Genomic DNA, 20,166 nt, shown 5'->3' on the forward strand with positions numbered 1-20,166 from the left:
TTTGTGATACAGAAAGCATTTTTACATTGACTTTTCTAGATGTCATGTATTTAAGTTACTATCACATGGACAGCTGAACTCTTTTCATTTACATCACTTATCTTTACTTTTGACACAAATTAAAGACTTTTTTTTTGTCTGGAGAGGCACAATGAGCAAAATTTCTCAGAACAAACTTTGAGTTGCTACAGAGAGTTCACATATCTTCCCTTTTTTTGTGCGTGCTTTATGAGCAGCTCCCCCTCTTGCTTTGCTTGGCCTAAACTTCAATTCAAAGAAAAAAACACTTGCAAACAGTCTTATGGATAGAAAACCATTCTTTCTATTAAGCTCAGAAGCTCCCTATGATATAGACCATCATTTTGGACCTAATTTGGACCTAATCCTTGCATTGTCACAGTCTGATGCCACGACAATTAAAATGTTACAGTTTGCTAGTTTGCTGCATTTAACAACATATAATAATAACAGTTAACAACAGTACAATAGTAATAATGGCCTTTCAATATTTTTATGTATATGCATAATTTAGAAAACTTGCAAAAATGGAATAGTAACATTCAAATTTTTTAAAGCTCATTAAAGAAACATATAAATTTGTGTACAGAAACCAAGGCAAGCTAATTGTCTACTTTTAAAATGAAACTATTTTTTCCCCAAATTATTTTACTGAAATGATAGGATAATTCAGATTGGAAGGAACCTCTGGAATTAATCTAACTCAATGCAGGTCCAGTTAGATCAGGCTGCTAGAGATTTGTCAAGTTAAGTTTTAATTTCTCCATGGAAAGAGAATTCACATCCCCTCTGGGCCCAGTTCCAATGCCTGATCACTGTCATAGTTTTTTTCAATATCTGTTGGGGATTTCTCACGTTCTAGGTCATGTTTCTTGCATCTCATTCTGTTGCTGTCCACCGCTGGCAAAAGTTTGTCTCCATTTTCTCCCCTCCTTCACACCAGGCAGTTGCAGACAGCAGAGATATCTCTCCTTCCCCTCCTCTTTCCCAGGCTGAAGGACCATAGTGTCCCGCACTTTCCCTTGCACACTCTGTGCTCCAACCCTGACCATAACGAGGATCCTTCTCTGGACCTATCCAAGTCCATCTGCACAGCAACCCTACCCTCTAGAACAGTGATTGATCCCCTCAGTTTGGTATCATTCCCGGCTTTTCAAGACTGACATCCATCCCATCATTTGGGTTCTCAATAGACACATTAGACACTTCCTCCTTGCCTGTGTCCCATACTTATTTGATTGTTGCAGGCCTATAGAGGAAGAAAGAGTCTGCCTGCTGCTGACACAGGGCACAGGCTTCCAGCCTCTCCCACACCAAGGGTCTCCAAAATGATCCTTACCCACCCATTGCCTCTAACTATTGCATTTTCTTGTACTGTGTGGCTTGGGCTTTTGCTCGTCTCTCTAAAGAGACTCTGTAGAGATCCTGTCACTCCTTTCTGACACAATAAAATTTGCTTATCTCCTCCCACCACTCTTGAAATGACTTCTTCAAACATAGAATCATAGATTAATAGACTCATAGAATGATTTGAGTTGGAAGGGACCTTAGAGATCATCATTCCAAACCCCTGCCACCTATAACTGAGATTCAGAAGAGATATGTCTTCCTTGTCACCTTCAGCTACATAAACTTGAGTCAATGGACTTTAGAAAATAACAAGTATCATTTGGCAGTTTGATATTATTATGAACTGATAGCTTGTCCAGGCATGAGAAATTTAACACCTCCATATGGCCTCAGAAGTTGATGTATGGCAACTAATCCTGTGGGTGCCTTCTCAAGAGAGAGACATCTCCTTGAAGGCATAGCAAGTGCCATCTTTCACAATAGGCATTTAAAATAAAGATTAATGTTCACACTATGAATATCTTTATGGCAGTTCTTCCTTGACATTCATATGAAGACAACAATATTTTGCTCTCCACAAGATGCTTGAGGGGTTTGCTGAGTGCCAATATTCTGAAGAGAAGATTTTTATTTCAGACAAAAAGCAATAATGATGCATGAAGCAACTTGTAGGTGTAATATTGATGACTTTTTTAATGACCTTCTGAAATACAAACATCTCGCTGCATGGGTAGTTGCAACTTACTGTTTGGATATTAATAAGCAGATCATGTTTGCCTGGCTCTGAAGAAAAGCTCGAACAAAAGGGCTGTTCCTGCACAGCCTGGCACAGTTACCAGCAGCATTATCTGCTATGGCTCACTGTTTAGACACTTGACTGTAAGGGGTACTCCTAAACACCATGCTTACATGCAGAAATTATTCCATCCCAGTTTGTAACTAAGGGAGAAGGGAAAGGTTCAAACAAGTCAAGAAAAGCTTATTCAATGCCATAAAGTAAAAGTTCACAGTTCAGACTCCTTTCTGCTGCTCACTATCTCGTCAGCTTGCAATCAGCTGACAAACAAAGAGAAAGTAACTGTAGTTCAGTTTATTGAACGAAGAAATGTTTTATCAGATAATAACCCAGATAGGTATTTTAATTCCAGTGCTTATCTTTATAACAGGTATAGTGACTGACTGCAATAATTTTGAAATATTTATCCAAGGAAAGATCTTAAGGGTGATTACTATAAGGAAGACTATGCTTTTCAGAACCTGTAACCCTGAAAGTCCAGTTGTGTTTCCCCAAAATTCAGAGTGTTTTTAAAGCATAATTCCTCTCCCTTTGTTCACTCAGAGTGAAGCAGAGTAGGAAAAATTTTTCATATGCTATCACTGTGTATCAATTTCCAGAGCTATTGTTCAGTGAGAGTTTTTGGCTCTGGACATGGTCTATGGCCATCCCAGCTCTGACCTGGAAACAAACCAAACTTCCTCATGCCTCAAGCGAAGGCTGTAACCACTGGGTGATCACCTGCAGTAACTCCTGCCAAAGTTCACAGAAATACAGAAACACCTGTAGATGTGAGAGCATAAATATCTGACATTAATGTCTCTTTCTCATTTTGATGAGAAATTTCCAAACATTCCCACTAAAAAAATCCATTTCAAGAGAATTTCTTCTTCTGCTCTATTATAAATAACGAAGACAGATGTCTAATCTGAACATTCCTACCCATCTCTAGCCATGAGATGAGCTGCTTTTTACAGACTTTTTCACTGCCTCTGGCTCTCTGTTCCTGTAAAGAGCTTAATTTCTTCTCGCTTGAACAAAGGCAGAGATGGTAACTTCAGCCAGATCTGCGATGAGTGAAACAAAGATGCCGAAGGCCTGAGACAACACAGTTCACGAATGCTGGGAGGAGAGTTTAGCAAAGGGTCATCTGAAGGGTCGTCTGATCGCTTGCTTATGCAGAGAACATCATTCTTGGCTTTGCAGAAACTGATCCCTTCACATACTGACTATTACCGGGACATGGAGGGAAGGAATTCAAGCAGTGATTCAAAGTATATTAGCTTCTACTGTTATTGGATGAAGGACTATCGCCTGTTCTACTTGGAAGAGTTGAATCACGCTGCAGGTAATTTTCTCCTCTTATTTTATTTCACACGCAATAATATTAAGAGACAAGGGTGATAAATTGTGTGGTTTCTGTGGGCTACGTTACAAAGTCCAAGAGTTAAAACTAACAGGCTTAAGGAGGTGATTTGAAAATGCCATATCAGCAACCTGTTAGACTTTCTTTTTCACTCCCCACCCATAGTCACCTGCTTTTTCAAACAGGGTAACAGTGGTAACAAGCTAGTTCAAGTTTCATACAGGTAGGTTATTAAAGGCAACAAGAAAATCCTTCCTTGATCAGTTAACTGCAATTCCCAGGATTAAGTCTGTTCACTGCCAACATGGGTGTAATGACTCATGTCCTATGTTAAGTAAGAGCCAACAACTTGCTACAATATTGAATTTCTCCCAGCCCTGCCACTGGGAGAACTTTGGACAAATTAGTTAATATCTCCTTCAGAAAAATGGCTCAAAACACTTTTTAAAGATTTTTTTTCTCCCGTCTTTGCTGAAAAAGTCAACATTGTCACATTTCCAAGCTCCTGGGGCAGTGAAACATAGAGCCTTCCTGAACAGGAGGAGAGGAGGACAGATAAAAATTGCTTCTAATAACATCAAACATACATACTAAGATTCAAATTTTTGTGGTTAGTATTCTTATTGAGACAATCATCTGCTCAAAAAATATAACCTATACATACACTTCTGAGCAGCCATTTCTATGTTCATTTTCCCAATTCTAAGTCAGCTGTAAAAAGTTTGTCCAGTGACAATGAAGCTGAGCTTTAATATTAACTGAAACTCATCATTAAATTAACAATTTCCAACACCCGATAGCAGGGTATGAGTGTGAGAGGAGGATGGAAGAAATTTAGTTAAGAAGATTTGTACCCTCTTAGCAGATTCATGTCCACACCCAAGATATAAATAAATACGCATATTTTATGTGCTCAGCCAAGCAGTTCTGCGTTACTTGAACAACATGAAACAGAAGACTTTTCTTTGTCTCTATGTGAGTTTGAAAAAAATAAAAAGGAAACTTATGTTAGGAAATATATGAAGTATCTCAAGAGAACCCCCAATATTACTGAGGCAAATCTCTACCTTACTATAAAAATTCCTTCCTTCAACACCATCTTCCCTTATCAGAAACTGCCACGAGGGAGGCAGGGGCTGCCAGGGTTTTCTTAGGCATCTACTGGTGGGTTAGCTGGAATCTTCTTCTTCTCTTTTATTCAGTATTGCTGAAAAAAACAGTGAAAAATACATTGAATAAAAAGAGTTTGTTCTTATTCCATTCTTGCATAAATTCAGACTCTTGTACATTGGAAACTTGTACTTGGTAACTTCAGACAAATTAATCCAGACTGGATTGAATTAAGATTAAAGATAACCTTGAATCAGCTGCTGAGTTACCTAATGTTACCTATCTAGTCCTTGGAGTGAAATCAAATGGCCAGAAAGTGCCAGTTCGTTGCACTGGATGAGTGAATATCCAAGGAAGGTAGTGAAATAAAACCTGCTGCTGAACAGGAAAATAACTGTAGCTTGGCAAACGCTATGCAGAAAGGTGTGCCTGAAAACACAGTCCTTTCTCAAAAGCAGCCACGAGGTTCCCTGCTGCAACTGGACATTCACAACCTCATGGAAAGAGAACACAGGGTCCTCCTCTGCAGATGAGCCCTCTTCTTTAAAAAGCCGACCCAAGCAGAAGTGATCCCTGCTATGAGTCTTACAGTGAGGTGCTGTGAGGCCACTCCAACTTATTTCATACGACACAAACCATCTGCAATGAAAGATTCAGTTACTGTTTTAACTGAAGTAGTCATCCCCCCTCTCTTCTCTTATCGCCAGAACACTGACTCAGCTACCTGCAAAGATAAACCAAAATATCCCAAAGCCATACATTAAACAGCATCAGTTGACAGGACTTTTTTCCTCTGGTCTCCTGCCTTGACCACTCATAAACATTGGTTTCCAAATAGACACTAGGTTAAAGTCTGTTATCCAACATTCCAGTGGCTCATACTAATATTGCAGCGGTATCGCCCTGAGCATTTTGCACTTGGAGGAATACGGCCGTTCTTCCTATCTTCAATTGAGGCTCATAGTTTGACAAGGGGAATTCTTTGTTTCATAAACAGAAAAGAATATTCATATTGAAGAGCAATAGGATTTCCCCCATCTCTAGGCCTCAGAAAGAGGCACATGATTTAGGTGTAGGCAGAATGTTTAGACTGCATGGCAAATACTTATGATCCCATATTAAGAAAATTACAGGATATGAACCACTTACCACGTTCTGTGACTGTTTTTTTTTTATTTCTGTAGATTTCTAGTTTGAGTTTCCACTGACTACTGGAAAGCATCAGGTGTATAGCTACCATTTTTGGCCAGATTCAAGATATTATACCTGATAAAGCTATAAAATTCTCAGATAAGTTTTTGTTTGGGTTGATTTGTTTTTCTAAACACTTCGATCCTTTCAAGATCAACTTTAATGCAGCCACATAGTGTATTTATTACCATCTACTTTAATGTGCTATCCACACCTAATAAGATAAAGTAGGATTTTGCCGATCGTAGTGAACTCTACATACTTTTCCCAGCATCTTTGCCAAATGGCCATAAAAGTCTGCCTGGTAGATGGCCAATGAATGCTGGTGGCCTATAACCACAATTTCTCAAACAGTATCGAAAGAAATCTGTTCTGGAATATCTTTGATCTGATAGCACACAAGGCATTTATTCACGCAGATGAAATAATAGTCATTCTCCAACTCATGAAAACAAACTTTCTGAAGAGAAAACAGAGATCTTAGCTGCTCTGTGCAGTGAGACCACACATGCATCCCAGAATCTGACAACATTTTTTTAGTCTGTTGAGAATTGGTACCTATGTTTTGGTATCTGTGATGAAAGAGACCTTCTGAGCAAGAATTCACACATATACTTCCCTCTTTCATTGAAGTCCAACAGCCTTATAGAAAGTGCTTCCAGAGGCTTTCAAAGAGGAATGAGAACTTTACTGGGAGCTTCCAAACAATTCTATCTCCACCTCTCAATTTCTGGTTGAGCTTTTTAAAGCAGAACATATCCATAAACTCCAGAGCGTGTAAACTCAGCCCAGTTTTCATTACAACTCACCTTAAGGTCCATTAGAGAAAGAAACTTCCCACCAAAGAAAAGAGAGTACACAGGCACATTTCCAGAGATTTCGACATCTCTGCTTTGCCTTCTGATACCCACGTGGCTGGCAGTGGCACACCTCTGTGTGTCCTTGCCTTGGAGCAATAACCGTCCTGAGGAGCTGCAGGGATGCACCTGTGCCAAGGGCCCGTTCAGACTTATCTGCAGAATGACTGAGCAGAGCCTCTCAGACCTTATTGCAACCCAGGTCCGTGTGAAACTATGAGAAATCTGGGTGAGGTAGAAGGCTACATGCAGACTGGGAGAGGAGATAGTTGTTATGAAACAGCCATGAATGGGTTAACAGCATGGCCCAAAAACGCTTTGGGATAATGCCATGCATCAAACCTCCTTTCCTTCCTGTTCATTCAGTAGGAGCGTGTGTCCCCCTGCACACTATTAGGATGCAGCTGAAATAAAAATAGCCTGTTCCCTGCAATTCTCTGGACAGGCTTCAGCTGGGCAGGGTTTTTTTAGTGGAGGAAGTGGGATGGAGCAGAAACAGAGGAGAAGGATTTATCTGAGAAATCTCTATGCAAGTCTTGCCACTTCAGGCAAAGGCAGCTTCCCAGACACGTATCTTCACTATCATCAGAGTGCTCCTTTCTTACAGCAGAGTGCTTCACCAGCTCCCACAAGAGTCTCAATTTCTCTTGCTTGCATACCAGTCCCCTAGATTACTCCAGGGTAGTGGGATGATTTGTGCTAATGCTGTTTTTGTGGATGACAAACATCACTATTAGACACAAAGCTATGATCCCATTCAAATCACGAACAGCACAACACAGTAATGTTATATGGGATTTTTCTCACCTTCGGCCATCTAAAAGTCAGGAAATGAGGGTAACACATCTGTTTAGGTTCCCTGTGCATTCAGATACATTCCCTTTCAGGAGGCAGATGATCCCTTTTGTCTTAAACACTCATTTGAGGGTGATCCTAATTTTTCCCTAAAACTAGTTTAACACACACCCCAGTCTCCAGTACTATCTGGGAGATTTCATATCTGTGAGACTTCCTATCTGTGAGACTCACCTGTCTGAACAGAGGTATTCGAGGCCTTCCTGTGAACTACACATGTAAGACTCATAAAACTACAGACACAATAAAATTGTGATGGCAACTATTACTAATAAAAGTATATCTGAAATACTATAAAGCCTAAGTCGCACCAGAATCCAGCCAGATCTGTCAGCCAGGGTTAGGGCTCTATGTTACTGTTGTGAATATTACTGCAGTTGCAGATTGACCCTGGAAATCTGTCTAGTCCTGATGTCTACTCTTCAGAGTGCTTTCTGACCAAAAAAAAAAAAGCCATATGAAAAAGATTTAGCTTTGAAAAGTTCCTGTGTAATCAGAGATACTTGAGAAATCTCACTGATTAATACAACAAAAATTTAAGCAGTGATTTGGTCACACTCTGTCAGTACCAACATTCAGGGACATTTCCAATACTATATATTTATTTCCATTTAGCAAGTAAGAAGATGTGATGCTGTTCAACAGCTGGAAGCTCAAACTGAACAGAATCGGGTCTGTAATAAAAGAAGCATATTTTTCAAAAGGCAGAAGATTGACCAGTAAAGCGGTTCCAGTTCTCTGCCAGTGAAAGCTTTTTGGCAAATAAGACTGATCTTCCCACAGACATGCTGCTGTGCCACTGTGGGGTAGATATGGAAATTACTAAACAAATTTGATAGTCCATGCTGTTTGGACATGGCAGCAGTTACCCACTTTTATCCCCAGATGCACAATAGTCTCTTTGACTTGAACTTTAGGGCTTTCCTCAGGAGTTCTCTATGCATATCAAAATACAGAAAGGAAGAGAAAGGAACATAAGGAGGTATTATAGAATATTTAAGACAGTGGTAGATAACCAAAGGATAAGTAATTCTGAAGTGTGTTTGTAGCAGAAAGCAATAGGGTGCTTTACACAAACAATGACAAAAGGATACTCTACCTCTTTGATGTGAAAAAAACCAATAAGATGTCAATATTTACAATCATTATGACACTGCAATATCTTCATTATTTTTCCTACTCATAAGATCCATAGTGAGTAAGAGAGCAGATTTCAAAATATAAATCTTGGTTGGCATCTCATAAGCTATGACAGGCAGCAGTAGAAGAGAAGCAAGAAAGCATTCTGGACTTCAGAGGAAAAAAATTGGGGTTTATTCTCTTTCTCTGAACTTCTGTTTTTTTTCCACTAGCAAAGGAAATGAGAACTATATCCAGACTATCCAAGAGAGGGACATTCCACGTGCACTGTTCCCACCATCATGCTTCATACTGGAGCATGTAGCTCTGGTGCTTTAAGGATGAAATAGACCACACAGGGTCAGCAGTCAAAAAAAAAAAAAAAAAGCACAGCTGATCAGTCAACACATACCTATGTAGGTTAGAAAACATGCAAGTGGAAAATGAGGTTACAGTCAAGGAAAACAAGTGGAGATTTATTGACAGGCTCTTTGCAGTGTTCTCAGAATTCCCTGATAAAGACCGAGGCTTAGTTATAACCAGCCTACTGGCAGAAACAGCACGTTTTCCTCCATCCAAGTGATTGGATGATCAGACTCGTATGATTGCCTTTTGTGTGCTGACTCACCAGAGGGCAGCAGCTTTCCAGATGTGATGTCAGCCCATAAAAACGCGACGCGTCCCTCTTGCTCTCCAGGTTTGATGGTCCGTCTTCTTACTGTACCCTGATGTCAGCAATCTCATTTTGCATGCTTGGCTGGCAAGATAAACATTGCAAAGTTTAGGAGATAATGGCAAGTCAGGTCAGGTATCTGATGCAGTCCAAACTCTCTGTGTGCCTGTAGTATCAAAACTGCCTCACGCAATTAATTTGCAATGAGTAACACGTCTAGGATGATATACTGCCTCATACAGACAGACTTTTCTGCCACTCCGTGCAAAGTTGAAAAGATTTTTATGAAGGAATCTTTACTTCAGCAGCTAGATATGCTGGCAGCAGGACACCTATTCTTGCCTTCAGTTTTCTACCTTTAACTGAAGGATGGAGAAAATAACATTTATCTTCTACCAAGACAAGTAAAGACTTTGTCTTTCAAAAGTATACACTAGCAGGGGGAAAGTCTGACAACTGTGTATCTCTGGTGATGAGTGTGTCTGCAGCTACCTTTCATTATTAGCTCCATTCCCTTTCCTATCATCTAATTTCCCATGCTAAAATCAAGACAAGATTTCCCTCCTGGCGGGAAGGTTAGGAGAGTTTCTGGGAGGCACTGTTACATGTGCCATAGGACAAAGGACGAGAGGAAAGCTCCATTGCAGCAGCATTTCTGTTCTTGCTTCTTGGCTTCTGGATGCCTGCAATAAAACCAACACCTCAAAACTTACAGCACACAATTGGTGGTGTCATTCCTTACTAAAATGGAGATAAACTAACTGCAGGGACTGAATAACTGAGGCCATTTCCATCTCAGCTAAATGGAAACAGTGCCACCGTTCACAGCAAGGCCAGCTATTCGCCAACAGCAATGTGAAGATAATGGCTTTAACATCCATCCCAAGGGGAGCCCATGGAGAAAGCACACAGGATATACCTCCCCTGAGAAGTCACCAGGGTTCTGCACAAGTACAAGACACAGTTATGGCATAGAGAGAGAAACCCAACACCGACTGGTGGTTGTTTTAAATGCCTCTGCCTAGCCCAGTGCTCCTGGAAAGTTAAGAGGAATTGCAGTAAACATTATGAGAATGCAAAGTCTTATCAAAAAAAAAATCCCTATGAAGAGACTGTAAGAATTTGTCAAGTGCCAGGGAAGTGTGCTATGCATGCGCAAGACTGCAGGCTGAAGCACGGTAGGTGCATAGCAACATGTTCACGTATAAACCCATTTGCACATGCCCTTTGCACTTGAAACCAAATTTCCAAAGATCCTTAAGTATTTGGTTTCATGTGGAAGTGCTAACTCAGAGCAGGAACTGCAATTTCTGCATAGCAGAGGGGACTTCCACCTTCCACCAGCAGATACCACTTAAAGATCAATTACTTGGAGCTTAAACATGTATTTTGAGTACTACTTGTACTGGAGCAGCAGTCCCAGACAAAATCACAAGTCTATTGCCTTAGTCACTGTACACGTACACACTGTCAAGAAAAGACAGGCCCTGTCCTAAGTCATTCACTGTCTAAATATAATGAAGAAAGGAGGGACACAGCAGGGTGAAAAGTCTTAGCCAAAGTCCTAGTGGAGAGGGAGCAGGTCACAGCATTCCCTGGTCTAGCTCGTCTCTCTGCCATCATTTTTGCGATCAGTGCTCATGGATGTCCCCTCGTCACAGGCTCATCTCTCTGCGCTGTTGATATCATTTCTGGAGCAACGTGAGAGATCACAGTACAGAGCAAGAAACAATGGTGGGGAAGGGATGCAGGTCTTCCAGAATGCCCAGGTAAACACAGCACATCAGAGGGAAACTGCATGAAATGGTTTCTTGGCCAGGAAGAGACCTTTACCAGTAAGACAGAGGAGACAAGAGAGTGTTTTTGACTCACACCTTCCCTGGCAGTGGACCACCATGGTTGCTCAGCCGTAGTGCCCACACCACAGAGGGATTGCACAGATAGGGTGTGCACTCCTGCAGCCTCCATAGGACCCTCTCAAGCTTTTAGAACACGGGCTTTGGCTGGCAAGTAAAGAAAAAAAACAAAACAAGGCTGAAATTGTCTACATGGGGAAAATGCCTTTCCTCCAGTGTGCCAATGGTTTTATGGACAAATTCGACAGAAAAGGATCCTTCCTCAACCATAAGCGCCTCTTTTGTCTGGTTTGTATTTGGAAATTTAGCCTTCAGGGGCAAGGGTTTGAATCCTGCTTTTCTTACAAAAGTACTGCTGTACAGTAAACCCTTCATGTGCCCTGTACAGTTTATCAAGGTGGATATACTGTTCTTCGGTTACTGTTACAAATATCTGTTTTTTCCTCTTGAGCTGAAATCTCATTTCATTCAAGTCTTTCTAAGATATCTTAATTAAATTAAGAAATTTATTCTCTCTGTCCTCTTTTCCTAAGCTTTTGTTCCAGCAGGTTTGTTTAAAATGTTGCGGAGGATGTACATCAGCATACCAAAGACTATTGCTTTGGATATATGAGAAATCCAGTATATATCTGGCATGTATCAGGCTGCATGGAAACATGTTTTAGCCTGAAGTATTAATTTTTTTTCCCAAGATTCTGACAAGAAATTAATAACGATGTAGCTAAACAGACATTTAACCCCTGTGAAGCATGGAGACTTTCTGATGGCTTTAACAAAGTTTGTCCTCCCAACAGGCCCTGTTAAGCGCTACAATAGTGCTCACCCACAGAAAGAGTGGCACAAAGGACTCATAAAATTTAAATTTAGGAAAAGTGAGCGGAAGCGAGTAGGAACGAGCCACATGAAGTATTTGTACAAGCTGCAGCCCTGCAAATTAATTCTTAGTGCAGCAGAAAGCTACTCTTGCAGAGCTTACAGCAATCTGAAGGCACCCTGCAGCATCAACAGTGCCACAGCCAGAAGAGGAATTGGGTAAAATGTAGGAAATGGATGAAAAGAAGAGCTGCTGAAGGCTGCTGCCACCCATTCGCAAGGCAGCGTGTTGGGTTCCCTAACTCATACTTCAGAGCTGCAGGTGTTCACTTGGAGAACACGAAACAGCCCCATTCCTCCATGGGTCCACCCCACAGATGCAGTCATTGTTTTTTGCTGTGGCTGTGGGGTGACTTCAGAGAAAGACACTGCCTGCTGAACATGTCTGGCCTTCTAAGAAATAGGAAGAGTTGCCCCCACCCTCCCATAACCGCAGTTCCTTTAATGATAATTTTATCTCCTATGACTAAAACTGAGCACTTGCAAGCCTACAACTGTATTTTTGTTACCAGGCTTAAAAACTTAGTCCCTAGAGCCACCAGAAGTCCAGGCCTCGTGGATGTCCTCCCAGGTTTCCTCCAAGACTGTCCTCTTTCTCCCGGCACCTTCATTCTCTCACACCCTCCCCTTCCCACCACAGCAACACCCCAGCTCTCTATGAGCTTGGAATCCCAAGCAGGTTTGTCACCTGTTTTACCTTCCTTGTCTCAGGCTCCTTCTGCTTTTCAGTTTGCTGCAGTATGAGGTATAAATCATCTAAGCAGCCATGGAAACAATCAAAATAGACTCATTTTGGTATTTTTTTAATGACCATTTGTGTGGCAACTCTTCATTAAAGCTTGTATAGTAATATCTTTCTCAGCTCAGACAAAAAAATCTACACTACCACATTAATATAAAAAAAAAAATTAACAACAAAAAGTGTGTGCTTCAAGAAGCACATTTGAAGAAGTAACTCTTGTTATGTATAGCTAGATTTCTATCCATAGTACTGATATTCAGAGACTTGATACCTTCTTAAGGGAAAAAATATATTTTAGATTATGCAGTATAAAGGTAGCTGGTGGCTACTCGTAGCAAACAAAATATAGCTGCAAATGTTTGCTTTTCAATAGATAAGCAAGAGTCTTGTGTTTTCCCGGAGCCTGACTGGTATTCAGATATTGTTTGACTTTTTGTCTCCCACAACACGCATTTGATCTTATAACACTTTCGAAACCTTGAGCAAATAGAAAACTTCAAGTTAAACATTACGTGAGTCAAACGTACCCATTACCACTACTTCAAAACAAGTTCTCAAAAGAACTTAGGTCTGCAAGCAAATATTTTAATGACAAATTAAGAGTAATCAATCTTAAAAACAGTCCATTTTCCTAAGAATACACCTACCAGCTCTGTGAAGATTTCTGAATATAACACCACTCCTAGCCATTCCTACAGCCTCTTTCTGTTGGGTGGTTAGGTGTTCCCCCATTGGAGAAATCCAGACCATCTGACATCTGCTCTTTATTTACCCAGCCCAATCATTTGGCAAACACAGTCAGTTCTGCTCATTTCATCACAAGAGTAAACCAAGGCACAGAGAGGCAGAGCCTCACTGCCAGTGTTAATGGCTTAGATGGCATTATGACAATTTATACCAGCTGATGATATATCCAAGGATGTGAAATTGGTGGCCAAGGCTATGAAACATGTCAGGGCAGAGCTGATAGCAGACGAAGCCATTGCAGTTCTGGTAACTTCTGCTGACAGCCCAACGCCTGCAAACTGGACCACCAACAGACACCAAGAAAATGCTGTAGGAAGGAAGTTTGTTGTAGGAGTCTCAAGAGTACTTCTTTTTCTTATTTGAAAATTTAAAAAATAACCCACCCATCCACATAAATACATGTATTTGAGGCATATTTAATTAAGTTTCTCAAAAATTCAAGTATAAAAATGCAATGTTTATTTTCAAAATCATAGTCACCCATCATCTCTAAACTGAATTTCCTGGGAGCAACCATAAAACAATGACATTTCAATTCAAAGGTTTCAATTTAGTTTCTTTTTTTAGTTTCTAAATGTATTGCTGACTCCTTTGAAAACAATGCCAGAACCATCAGTTGTGTCAGTGGAGTAAGGATTTCACCCCAAATAATATGTGAACTCCTGCAGGTAACAGTTGAGGGCAAGCATCCTGAAAATGGTACCTTTTCTTGCTTTTATAGTTTGAGGACTAAAGGCAAATACCTTTTTAAGTTGAACAAAGCCTCTAACATGCTGGCTTTGATCTCTAACGCTTTCCCAGCATCATACTCAAGCAACATATAAACACCCTTGTCAAAAAAAAAAGTCTTACATAAGGTAAAATTTGGTCTAAGAATCCCTTTAGAAACAACAGTATTTTGATAAAAATAGATTAAGTATGTGTACCCTTGAGGGAAATGGAAAGATGCACTAATGTTCTTTAGTACTGCTAGGTCCAGAAATTATGAGTTTTAATTGCAATTTCTTTGAGCAAACAGGCATTTTCTGTAGCATTGATTCAGAGTCCATAAGCTCTGAGACTATGTGTTCCACCAATCCAACAGATTCTTTGTTTACTTTAACAGATAAACGAACGAACGCAAGCTCCACCCTGACTTTGGAGCCAAGATAGAGTTGGTGTCAGTGCATTTACTTTCCTTCTGAAAGGGAGATTTCTGAGTAGTGTGAACTCCATGTTTATCTCAGAATAATCATACCACTTCTTCTGGTGCATTGAGAAATAAATCACGTAATATGTAAAAATGTAGATCTTCATCTGGTTTTGTTTTGCCCCCATCCACTTAAAAATTGATCATTAAAGAGGTAAAGCTATTATAATAAAAAATTGGGTCCCCAGCACATGTGCTTTCTGGGGCTGATGAGAGGACAGATACAGATACTTCTGCAGATCCTTTCTTGAGGATGTTTGTCTGAAACACACTCAAGTACAGGAAAGTTAACTGACTTGAACACAGCAACCTGGACCAACAGTACAACAAAATAACACTAAGTTTTTAGCAATGTATAGCAGAATAGCTATAATCTTACAGTTCGATTTTTTTTTTTTTAGTTAAGGACTCCTGTACTCTCATTTTATTCCTGGCAATAACAGATCCTAGACTTTTTTGTATATATCTTGTCACCTGGGTCTTACAGACCTCTGTTTTGGGACACTCGGTGAATATAAAGCTATTCTTCTCTTCCCAAGGGCCTTTCACATTTTTGGCATTAAAAAGGAGTATCTGTAACATTTGCACTCTAATGGAAACCAGACACAGCAAGAAATAAAGCAGAGAATGAATCCCACAAAGCAAACTTTGGCCCTAAAACTCTTCAGTTAAACCTAGTTTTCTTAATCTGTCCCCTTCTGCCTGGATTTCTCCATGGCTAGACAAAGGTCTTCATTGCCACCAACATTTCCATGCTGACTTTCATTGTTAGTACATGGTATGTGTGACCTCTCTTTCCCAAAATCAGATGTTGGTGGGACTGAGGCAGCTGAAAGGGAAGTGCCACAAAACCATCAAGACTAGCTGTTTTCTCCTTGTACACAAGTACCGTGTTTCTGCAGTTCTTTGGCATCTTTCTTCTAGGAGAATGACAGCTCCTCAGCTTTTGTTTTGCTCTGTGGTAAACTGTAAAGAAATTTCCATCCACCTCTCTCAAGATACTGCGGTGACAAAAATAAAACCCACCAGGCCTATTCCTCCCACAGCCATAGCAATTATTTTGTGGTCACAGCCCATGGCATGAGGAGAAGTTCAACACAGACTATGAACTAATAGCCTTGAGCTCAGGAGCCAGACATAAACTGTAGACCAAAATACTGTTTCCTGATATGCAGAGTTGTGTGAAATTAATGTTCTTTGCTGAAAATTAAACTTATTATTTTGAGGGGAAATTTGTTCTAAAAAATCTTTAATATTCAATCACTATTTAAAGAGGATGTTTTTCAGCTAATCAAGTGGCTTCAGTTTCCATTGCAGAACTTTGAAACTAAAGCCCTCTGATCTGCCTGTCCTTGAAAAATGTCACTGTTTTGATTTTCTACCTTATTTTTTTCAGCAAAGTCTGAGAGCTGAAATGCAGCAGGATAGAAGCTCTCTCTCAAACTTGCTACAGAGGGCTATGCATGGGTCTGCCAAATCAACTTTCATCTAACAAACCAAGCTCAGGCCCTATTGGCTCCATGTAATAAGAGCCTTGGATTTCTTTCAGATGACCCATCTGTACCTTCCCCACAAGCCTTTGCTTAAGCCCCACTCATTCTTCCAGAACCTGAAGGTTCAACAGCAGCTTATACCCCTCACTCCTTTTCTCTTCCTTCTTCTTCAGGGTTTTTTTTCTCAACTGCTTTCCATTCCCATGCATGCTCCACTTTGTTCCCCTGCAGAGGAGGAAAGAAGCCAAAAGAAAGTTCTTAAAAAGGTTTTCCATCATCAGAATTATCTTGAATATTCCACTTGCTCTTGAAATAAAACCGAAAATCATTGGCCCTCAAGTACAGTGCAACAATGCTCCTGTTTTGTTACTACTCTTGTTGCAGCAATAAGCTGTGAAATCTTGCAATAGACACAGCCCCAGATTATAACTGACAAATAGGGTAAGTTTACTCTTGGCTATTTCACACGCAACTATATTAGAGGCCAGATGCAAATGTGATACATATTACATTTTGTACAGATATTTGTTTGCCCAGAGCAAACCCTGTCTACATCAGAAGAAAAATTTTTTTATTATTATTTTTATTGAATTTGAAACCATCAGATTTGAAATATTCAAGTATTTTTGCCCCTTTCTCTCAGCTGTTACCCTTCAGGGCATTACAGAGTGTCTTGGGAAACAGTTAGCATTTTGCACTTCTCTGCATAAAACAGCTGAATCTGTTTGTTTTCAAAAATTGCCTAATAATTGAGAGTTGCTTTGCCAAGATTCAAGCCTGAAGCCAAGTGCAGAGAACATAGTAACATCTTGGAGTGGGAGACAGAGAATTTTTATGTGAAAGAAAAGCCTAAATTACAGGGAGAAAGTGGAGAAAAATCAAAAATCAAAGCACTTAAAAGTGAAAGAAGGACCTAAAACATAAACAGGAGGGAGGAAGGGGAATTACATTGTTTCCCCATGGATATATCCTTGTATTATTGCTTATAAGATAATTTTTTCTAGAAAAAGGGATGAGAATAATTTATAATCCCACAGTTCTTTTATAAATGCAGCTTTCATGGTTCCCTGCATTGAGAGTGTTAAAGACATTCAGATTTCAGTTACATAATTTTTTTTAAAAAAGCTTAGAGCATCTGACTTCCAATTCAAAATCTTCTTCTTCAAATCTTAGAACATTAGCTTTTTCACAGAACAATGAATTTAGAGCAAACAGCCAACATAAACCTGAACAGATAGTTTCCTGAACCCTCTTCATAAAAGTTGGCAAGACCATCTGTCATCTGGCAGTTGCAGTATCACTCTGAGACTCAAGGCATCTGGGTACCATTCACAGTTGTGTTCCAGTACTCCTTTATATATTTTGGACAAGTCATTTACCTCCATATGCCTCAATATTCCAAATGTAAAATGTAGAAAACAGCTTTGAGCAACCCTATGGTACCCATGTTATTTGTACCTGTACACACAGCGTTTATTACTCCAGCCAGAAGCATTTTTCCAATATTCACTTGCAAAAGCTGTTGGATTTCACTGGAATCTCCTTTGCTGACTTTAGTATTGAACATACATGCTTTGATATTCAATTTTAAATAAATAAATATACAACTGAAATACACCTTGAAAATACCCAGCTCAGTACAAATAATAAGAAGGAGAAGAAAGCCCCTGTTCATTGGTAAAGGACAATGCCTTGAAGCTTGAAGTAGTGAACTTAAAATATTGCAATTAGATCTCTCACCTTGCCTGGAATCTCTGTTCTCCTCTAGGCTCTTTTCAACAGTCAGGGGAACCTACCCTTTTCAGGCAATTTAGGTATGAATCAAAAAATCAAGACTTCCCCAAAGCCTGAAACTATGTTTTGCCTGGTATGGCTCCTGAGACCAGTGTGAGTGTGTGTGTATTTTGTTCATTGTGTTCAGAGTGAAATGTGTAAAACAAACAACAGAGATTAAATGATTTACCTACAAAGTCTTCATGCACAAATAAAATCTCTTGGTGACTTGCCTGTGCAACCACTAGATCTAAAAATAAAGATCAGTCTCGTGCCAAACAGAGACAGGTAGCAGACCAGTCCATTTCAGATGGAGGAGGATATTCTTCAACAAATGTGACATGAGTGCACTCCTTTTAACTGCTGAGAAAGCTCTTCCATTAAACCATACCCTTACCAGTTCACAGAAACCTCTCCAAGAACCAGTTTTACACAAGCTGAGTTTTGACTCTTCTAGGCTAATGCGCTATTTTCCTTCTCATTCCTGTACACAAGTAGCACATCTCATAACAAGCTGTGAGAGATTCTGTGAGTGGTTACCAACTGGAAAAGAGGTCGGAATTCTCATAATCCTGGATATGCTGTGTATATCTAGCTGTGGCTTCAGGCAAGTAAACATCTTCCAGTCTTCTGTGCTGACAAAAAGAAACAATATCTGCATACTGTGAGTGCTCCAAAGTTCATGCCAGTCATTGAGCTCCAAGACTTGCATTCAAGATTGCAGGCAGCTATATCTCTTCCACAACATCAAAAAAGAGCAGTGCAGCCTTGCAGCCAAGCTTTCCATTTTTGACTTTCACCTCCCTGCTCTGAAGGAATATTACCAGTCGGTGAGTACCCCTTTTTATGATCATTTTTGAAAACCATTTTAGTTAGGCTGGATCATACCTGAAGGCTTCCTGAGAAAACTCAACATCTTTTGCATATAAAAATTCTACTTTATGAGGCTCAGGCCTCTTCTATTCCATTTCCTTTGCTGTGTTCAAATTTGCTTCTAGTAAATACTTTTGTTTTTCAGATTAACCAATACGAAGAATTTAAGACAGCTAGATGGAAATACCTTCACAAAATTACCGAGAAATGTCATGTTGTAATACTGTGATGAGTTCTAGGAATTACTGAAAGTCACTTGCTATTTATTGCTTAGTAATACAGTGCTTGAGGTTTCCTGTCACTAGTTCAGTTGTGCCAAGGCTTTAAAAGCTAAAATATGGTTTCATAAGCTTTGCTAATGTCTCATTCTACTGGACCACTTTACAAAAGATATGGCCTGGTATTCAGATGCACATGAGAATATTGGAAGACCTTTCTTTATTCACTTTGTGACCAAGCTGCTTGCAAAAACTAACCAGACAGCGAGAGTGAAAAGGGTAACACAGAATTAAAATGCAGTAGGCATCACCCTCCTATGACTTCAGGTGAATAATTCTGTTGCCCTAAGTAAATAACTCAAGTACAACATCACATGTTTAATTCAGCTTGCAGCATCTAATCCACATTGGATAGGCAGTCCCTCACCACCACAAGAAGACCTACTCCACATCCCCTTTACTCTTGAGGCTGTCAGCTGGGCCCACAGCATGGCTTTCATGACCGCAGGGACTGACTTCTTCATCAGGAACACACAAACACTCCTGTTCCCAGCTGAAGTACAGCAGAGTGTTTCAAGATGTTCTGCCTACGTGACTAAGGACCACAGACTCATGCAGCCCATTATGGACCTTGGGACAACTCCAGTTCACCCCCCTGCCATAGCAGGCTCAGCCATGGGGTCAGACCAGGTCACGCGGAGCTTTTTATCCTGTTGGGGCTGGCAATACTCCAAGGACAAAGTTGGCACAACCTCTCTGAGCCTCTGCTGCACTGCTGGGCTGCCTTCGTGAGGAAATGCTTTTTCCTTATCATCAGGCTGAACATCTCCTATTTATTTCAGACTTTGACCACTGCCTGTAACGCTCCTGCTGTTTGCTACTCTGAAGAGCATCTTTCTCTTCTCAGTAACACCTCCATAGAGATCTATGGACTGGAGGGCACGGCAAGAATGGGGCTGGACACAAACAGGGTGCCCCCAGCACAGGCACAGACCATAGTGGTGTCAGGATAGTAACAGTGACCAGTCCTATCTGCAGCCCCAAACAGGATAAGGTAACAAGTCAGTCCCGGGGTACATCAAGGGAGT

General features: G+C 40.3%; 1 long non-coding RNA gene across 2 annotated transcripts in view; it reads right to left on the reverse strand.

Annotated features, from left to right (window-relative positions):
* Nucleotides 1-258: 258 nt before the first annotated feature.
* LOC128850527 (uncharacterized) overlaps nucleotides 259-20,166 on the reverse strand; it is a 50,659-nt gene continuing 30,751 nt past the window's right edge. For both annotated transcript variants that reach the window (XR_008447951.1, XR_008447952.1), the window contains exons 4-5: nucleotides 9,270-9,398; nucleotides 259-4,716 (exon numbers count right to left, since the gene is read on the reverse strand). This is a non-coding gene — a long non-coding RNA (uncharacterized LOC128850527). The remainder of the gene's footprint in view (nucleotides 4,717-9,269; nucleotides 9,399-20,166) is intronic.

This window comes from Cuculus canorus, chromosome Z, assembly GCF_017976375.1.
Source record: "Cuculus canorus isolate bCucCan1 chromosome Z, bCucCan1.pri, whole genome shotgun sequence".
In the NCBI taxonomy this organism is placed as follows: domain Eukaryota; kingdom Metazoa; phylum Chordata; class Aves; order Cuculiformes; family Cuculidae; genus Cuculus; species Cuculus canorus.